At 54.0% G+C, this 7462-nt stretch overlaps 3 non-coding genes across 3 annotated transcripts in view; all 3 read right to left on the reverse strand.

The window, feature by feature from the left end:
• Positions 1-1376, reverse strand: part of LOC126323878 (large subunit ribosomal RNA) — a 4222-nt gene extending 2846 nt beyond the window's left edge. Inside the window, exon 1 of the ribosomal RNA XR_007559738.1 lies at positions 1-1376. This exon is cut by the window's left edge and continues 2846 nt beyond it. This is a non-coding gene — a ribosomal RNA (large subunit ribosomal RNA).
• Positions 1377-1564: 188 nt separating this feature from the next.
• LOC126323848 (5.8S ribosomal RNA) lies at positions 1565-1719 on the reverse strand. Its single transcript, XR_007559710.1, has one exon. It is a non-coding gene; the product is annotated as a 5.8S ribosomal RNA (ribosomal RNA).
• A 363-nt stretch (positions 1720-2082) lies between these two features.
• On the reverse strand, positions 2083-3975 carry LOC126323861 (small subunit ribosomal RNA). The gene has a single exon (XR_007559722.1). It is a non-coding gene; the product is annotated as a small subunit ribosomal RNA (ribosomal RNA).
• Between the last annotated feature and the right edge of the window lie 3487 nt (positions 3976-7462).

Here is a 7462-nt window from a genome sequence, read left to right on the forward strand (position 1 = left end):
GAGAATAGGTTGAGGTCGTTTCGGCCCCAAGGCCTCTAATCATTCGCTTTACCGGATGAGACTCGTACGAGCACCAGCTATCCTGAGGGAAACTTCGGAGGGAACCAGCTACTAGATGGTTCGATTAGTCTTTCGCCCCTATACCCAGCTCCGACGATCGATTTGCACGTCAGAATCGCTACGGACCTCCATCAGGGTTTCCCCTGACTTCGTCCTGGCCAGGCATAGTTCACCATCTTTCGGGTCCCAACGTGTACGCTCTAGGTGCGCCTCACCTCGCAATGAGGACGAGACGCCCCGGGAGTGCGGAGGCCGCCGCCCCGTGAAGGGCGGGGAAGCCCCATCCTCCCTCGGCCCGCGCAAGGCGAGACCTTCACTTTCATTACGCCTTTAGGTTTCGTACAGCCCAATGACTCGCGCACATGTTAGACTCCTTGGTCCGTGTTTCAAGACGGGTCGTGAAATTGTCCAAAGCTGAAGCGCCGCTGACGGGAGCGATTATTCCGCCCGAGAGCATCCCGAGCCAACAGCGGCGCGGGTCCGGGGCCGGGCCAGGTAGGTCCGTCATCCGGGAAGAACCGCGCGCGCTTGCCGGGAGCCCGAGCGCCCAAAGGGGCGAATCGACTCCTCCAGATATACCGCCGAGCAGCCAGCCAGGACACCGGGGCTCTGCCCAACAGACGCGAACCGAGGCCCGCGGAAGGACAGGCTGCGCACCCGGGCCGTAGGCCGGCACCCAGCGGGTCGCGACGTCCTACTAGGGGAGAAGTGCGGCCCACCGCACACCGGAACGGCCCCACCCCGCGGCGAGTGGAAAGGCAACCGGACACGACCCCGCCGCGGATTGCTCCGCGCGGGCGGCCGGCCCCATCTGCCGAGGGCGGGGGCCAGTGGCCGGATGGGCGTGAATCTCACCCGTTCGACCTTTCGGACTTCTCACGTTTACCCCAGAACGGTTTCACGTACTTTTGAACTCTCTCTTCAAAGTTCTTTTCAACTTTCCCTCACGGTACTTGTTCGCTATCGGTCTCGTGGTCATATTTAGTCTCAGATGGAGTTTACCACCCACTTGGAGCTGCACTCTCAAGCAACCCGACTCGAAGGAGAGGTCCCGCCGACGCTCGCACCGGCCGCTACGGGCCTGGCACCCTCTACGGGCCGTGGCCTCATTCAAGTTGGACTTGGGCTCGGCGCGAGGCGTCGGGGTAGTGGACCCTCCCAAACACCACATGCCACGACAGGCGGCAGCCTGCGGGGTTCGGTGCTGGACTCTTCCCTGTTCGCTCGCCGCTACTGGGGGAATCCTTGTTAGTTTCTTTTCCTCCGCTTAGTAATATGCTTAAATTCAGCGGGTAGTCTCGCCTGCTCTGAGGTCGTTGTACGAGGTGTCGCACGCCACACCGCCAGCCGGCTGTGCACGCTACCGAGAAAGTACCGGTATGCGAACCGCCAGGCGACGGGCGCGCATCGCACGTTTAAGGAGACGCGGCCGGCCACACAGGCGACCACGACACTCCCACGTCTCCGAAGCGGGACAAACGCCGCGCGCTTCAGTATACGTAGCCGACCCTCAGCCAGACGTGGCCCGGGAACGGAATCCATGGACCGCAATGTGCGTTCGAAACGTCGATGTTCATGTGTCCTGCAGTTCACATGTCGACGCGCAATTTGCTGCGTTCTTCATCGACCCACGAGCCGAGTGATCCACCGTCCTGGGTGATCTTTTCCTTTTCAGTCTCCCACTGTCTCTTTCAAGACAGTAGCATTTGCGGGACTGAGGCGTCTGACGGCCCCTGTTCCACTTTTTTTTTTTGTGTCCAACGGCCTCACAGCCGATGGGCGTCGTACGGCTCCACACCGGAGCGGACAGGCACTCGGGCGAACGTCATTCAAAACCGGCGCCAGGCGCCAGGTACCGCAGGCCAGCCGCTCCAGAGCTTCAGCGCTCGTACCACACAACAACAACACTTCCGCTAGTTTTGAGAGGCACGCGTGGTTCCGCACGCGGCGCACGGCCACTGCCGTACAGGTAGCGTGTTGCGCGACACGACACGCACATCGAAAGACATGCAGTCTAGTCGGTAATGATCCTTCCGCAGGTTCACCTACGGAAACCTTGTTACGACTTTTACTTCCTCTAAATGATCAAGTTTGGTCATCTTTCCGGTAGCATCGGCAACGACAGAGTCGATGCCGCGTACCAGTCCGAAGACCTCACTAAATCATTCAATCGGTAGTAGCGACGGGCGGTGTGTACAAAGGGCAGGGACGTAATCAACGCGAGCTTATGACTCGCGCTTACTGGGAATTCCTCGTTCATGGGGAACAATTGCAAGCCCCAATCCCTAGCACGAAGGAGGTTCAGCGGGTTACCCCGACCTTTCGGCCTAGGAAGACACGCTGATTCCTTCAGTGTAGCGCGCGTGCGGCCCAGAACATCTAAGGGCATCACAGACCTGTTATTGCTCAATCTCGTGCGGCTAGAAGCCGCCTGTCCCTCTAAGAAGAAAAGTAATCGCTGACAGCACGAAGGATGTCACGCGACTAGTTAGCAGGCTAGAGTCTCGTTCGTTATCGGAATTAACCAGACAAATCGCTCCACCAACTAAGAACGGCCATGCACCACCACCCACCGAATCAAGAAAGAGCTATCAATCTGTCAATCCTTCCGGTGTCCGGGCCTGGTGAGGTTTCCCGTGTTGAGTCAAATTAAGCCGCAGGCTCCACTCCTGGTGGTGCCCTTCCGTCAATTCCTTTAAGTTTCAGCTTTGCAACCATACTTCCCCCGGAACCCAAAAGCTTTGGTTTCCCGGAGGCTGCCCGCCGAGTCATCGGAGGAACTGCGGCGGATCGCTGGCTGGCATCGTTTATGGTTAGAACTAGGGCGGTATCTGATCGCCTTCGAACCTCTAACTTTCGTTCTTGATTAATGAAAACATACTTGGCAAATGCTTTCGCTTCTGTTCGTCTTGCGACGATCCAAGAATTTCACCTCTAACGTCGCAATACGAATGCCCCCGCCTGTCCCTATTAATCATTACCTCGGGTTCCGAAAACCAACAAAATAGAACCGAGGTCCTATTCCATTATTCCATGCACACAGTATTCAGGCGGGCTTGCCTGCTTTAAGCACTCTAATTTGTTCAAAGTAAACGTGCCGGCCCACCGAGACACTCAACAAAGAGCACCCTGGTAGGATTTAAACGGGGTCCGCCTCGGGACGCGAAAGCACCCCTTCGGCTCGCCCCACCGGCAGGACGTCCCACGATACATGCCAGTTAAACACCGACGGGCGGTGAACCAACAGCGTGGGACACAAATCCAACTACGAGCTTTTTAACCGCAACAACTTTAATATACGCTATTGGAGCTGGAATTACCGCGGCTGCTGGCACCAGACTTGCCCTCCAATAGATACTCGTTAAAGGATTTAAAGTGTACTCATTCCGATTACGGGGCCTCGGATGAGTCCCGTATCGTTATTTTTCGTCACTACCTCCCCGTGCCGGGAGTGGGTAATTTGCGCGCCTGCTGCCTTCCTTGGATGTGGTAGCCGTTTCTCAGGCTCCCTCTCCGGAATCGAACCCTGATTCCCCGTTACCCGTTACAACCATGGTAGGCGCAGAACCTACCATCGACAGTTGATAAGGCAGACATTTGAAAGATGCGTCGCCGGTACGAGGACCGTGCGATCAGCCCAAAGTTATTCAGAGTCACCAAGGCAAACGGACCAGACAAGCCAATCCGATTGGTTTTGATCTAATAAAAGCGTCCCTTCCATCTCTGGTCGGGACTCTGTTTGCATGTATTAGCTCTAGAATTACCACAGTTATCCAAGTAACGTGGGTACGATCTAAGGAACCATAACTGATTTAATGAGCCATTCGCGGTTTCACCTTAATGCGGCTTGTACTGAGACATGCATGGCTTAATCTTTGAGACAAGCATATGACTACTGGCAGGATCAACCAGGGAGCTGCGTCAACTAGAGCTGAGCAGCCGGCCGCCCGGGAGTGTGTCCCGGGGGCCCGCGCGAACACGCAAGCGTCCGCTCAATTATTCTGCAAACAGGAGGAGGCCGAGCTCCCCTGCACGATACACCTCGAAACCCTCTCAGGTCCCGGCGGCGCGCAGCGCCGTCCTAGGTACTTGGTCGGTTTCGAGAGAGGCGCAATCGCCCGGAGTTAGGCGAGTAGACGGTTTTAGTGCGAACACCCTTGCTCCCAACTGAGCTTGCCGCTGCCGACAGAGGCCCGGGAGCGTGCTGTCGTGGCATTGCCGGCGGGAGACAACACGCGCCACCTATGGTGACCGGCAGCTCCAACGCCAGCGCCACACAAGGGCAAAGCCCCACTTGGGTGCAGAAGCGAACTCTCCCAGCACAGCGCACGCGCCAACACGTCCGCACAACTGCGATACAAACCACCTGCGAGAACCGCTGGGGCGACCGAGCAGCAGACGGCGTCGCGGCGCCGAGTGCCAGGCGGCGGCGCATCCTCAACGCACACAGTCCTCAATCAGACCAGCACACTGCAGATGTCCACCGCGCTTCGCACCGGGCTCGGCTGAACCAACTTTGGCCGCCAGGCGCCGCGTGCAGGGTGCGCCGCAGCGTAGCTGCGCCGCCTGCCGGGCCCGTCGGCTGGCGCTCCTGCCACTCGGCGCCCCCCACCAGCCGCCTGTTGCGCGTGCGCCCACGCAGCGCGCGGCCAACACGCCGGGCGGCCCCCCTTCACCGGCCGGGAACAGTCCCACCAAGCCACCGCCGCGTATCGCTTCATACCCACATGGGCCTAGTCACGCGTGTGGATGTGGCGGGTACCGCTGAAACAACCGGTTAATAGCTGTACCGATCGTCGCCATCACAGATTCACCTCCAGCGTGAACAACCGCTCAACAACGGATTTCCAGTTCATTTGCGTATCTTGGGCAGTAAACGTAGATGTCCACCTACATTTGCGAATTCAACAATTCTTGCATGCCAGGATGTCATGTGTCACGACACGCTACATCAGACCACATACACACTGCGACATGTGCAGAAGAGAACACGTGGAAGGTGGCCCGCGCACGTATGCGATGTACCTTCCGCGATCCACTGTCAACCGGCATCTGCGGCATGTCCCAGATATGGAACGCGGTCCACCAGGGTAGCACTTTGTGTGAGGCAATACGACAAAGTCGGAATACACGCGTCACTACATCAGACGGCTCACGCTGACCTGACCTGACCTGACTCACCGCACCACCACCCCCAGCGACCCAGGGTGACATACAATGCGTTCGTACGTTCCTCCCACACGCCTCTACGGCGTACCACAGTGCAACCTAGCTGTTATTGGGAGACGAGACAAGTAGCATCAAGCACAACATATGGAAATTGAGATTCGACACCGTTGGGCACAGCCAGCGTACGGTCACACGTATCACACTACTTCACTCTGTACGTAACGACCGATGATCGGTACAGCGTGTGGGTTACGCGTACGACATCAGCGGACAATGGACACAGACCATACCACGACGTACACTGAGGGCGTCGACATCTGAATGCAACTGAACAGCTGCGAGGCTCATTTAACACTCAAACGCCAGACCGACCAGCTTGAGAGGACAGAGACACAAAGAGGGGGACAGAGGGGGACAGAGGGGGGGGAGGGGGGGGGTCGGCGATATAGTCCTATTGCAGTACAATTGACAGTGGATAGCAGGAATATGTGGAAAGTAAGCAACACTCGCAAGACATCTACATGAGGATAACAACGACACCAGAGATTCCGAGCAGTGAACTATATTAGGCAAAGGGACAACGTGGGTTAGGTTAAGGGACAACGTGGGTTAGGTTAAGGGACAACGTGGGTTAGGTTAAGGGACAACGTGGGTTAGGTTAAGGGACAACGTGGGTTAGGTTAAGGGACAACGTGGGTTAGGTTAAGGGACAACGTGGGTTAGGTTAAGGGACAACGTGGGTTAGGTTAAGGGACAACGTGGGTTAGGTTAAGGGACAACGTGGGTTAGGTTAAGGGACAACGTGGGTTAGGTTAAGGGACAACGTGGGTTAGGTTAAGGGACAACGTGGGTTAGGTTAAGGGACAACGTGGGTTAGGTTAAGGGACAACGTGGGTTAGGTTAAGGGACAACGTGGGTTAGGTTAAGGGACAACGTGGGTTAGGTTAAGGGACAACGTGGGTTAGGTTAAGGGACAACTTGAGTTAGGTTAAGGGACAACTTGAGTTAGGTTAAGGGACAACTTGAGTTAGGTTAAGGGACAACTTGAGTTAGGTTAAGGGACAAATTGAGTTAGGTTAAGGGACAAATTGAGTTAGGTTAAGGGACAAATTGAGTTAGGTTAAGGGACAAATTGAGTTAGGTTAAGGGACAACTTGAGTTAGGTTAAGGGACAACTTGAGTTAGGTTAAGGGACAAATTGAGTTAGGTTAAGGGACAACTTGAGTTAGGTTAAGGGACAACTTGAGTTAGGTTAAGGGACAACTTGAGTTAGGTTAAGGGACAACTTGAGTTAGGTTAAGGGACAACTTGAGTTAGGTTAAGGGACAACTTGAGTTAGGTTAAGGGACAACTTGAGTTAGGTTAAGGGACAAATTGAGTTAGGTTAAGGGACAAATTGAGTTAGGTTAAGGGACAAATTGAGTTAGGTTAAGGGACAAATTGAGTTAGGTTAAGGGACAAATTGAGTTAGGTTAAGGGACAAATTGAGTTAGGTTAAGGGACAACTTGAGTTAGGTTAAGGGACAACTTGAGTTAGGTTAAGGGACAACTTGAGTTAGGTTAAGGGACAACTTGAGTTAGGTTAAGGGACAACTTGAGTTAGGTTAAGGGACAACTTGAGTTAGGTTAAGGGACAAATTGAGTTAGGTTAAGGGACAAATTGAGTTAGGTTAAGGGACAAATTGAGTTAGGTTAAGGGACAAATTGAGTTAGGTTAAGGGACAACTTGAGTTAGGTTAAGGGACAAATTGAGTTAGGTTAAGGGACAACTTGAGTTAGGTTAAGGGACAACTTGAGTTAGGTTAAGGGACAACTTGAGTTAGGTTAAGGGACAACTTGAGTTAGGTTAAGGGACAACTTGAGTTAGGTTAAGGGACAACTTGAGTTAGGTTAAGGGACAACTTGAGTTAGGTTAAGGGACAAATTGAGTTAGGTTAAGGGACAAATTGAGTTAGGTTAAGGGACAAATTGAGTTAGGTTAAGGGACAAATTGAGTTAGGTTAAGGGACAAATTGAGTTAGGTTAAGGGACAACTTGAGTTAGGTTAAGGGACAACTTGAGTTAGGTTAAGGGACAACTTGAGTTAGGTTAAGGGACAACTTGAGTTAGGTTAAGGGACAAATTGAGTTAGGTTAAGGGACAAATTGAGTTAGGTTAAGGGACAAATTGAGTTAGGTTAAGGGACAACTTGAGTTAGGTTAAGGGACAAATTGAGTTAGGTTAAGGGACAAAT

The sequence above is a fragment of the Schistocerca gregaria genome, unplaced genomic scaffold (assembly GCF_023897955.1).
Source record: "Schistocerca gregaria isolate iqSchGreg1 unplaced genomic scaffold, iqSchGreg1.2 ptg000874l, whole genome shotgun sequence".
In the NCBI taxonomy this organism is placed as follows: domain Eukaryota; kingdom Metazoa; phylum Arthropoda; class Insecta; order Orthoptera; family Acrididae; genus Schistocerca; species Schistocerca gregaria.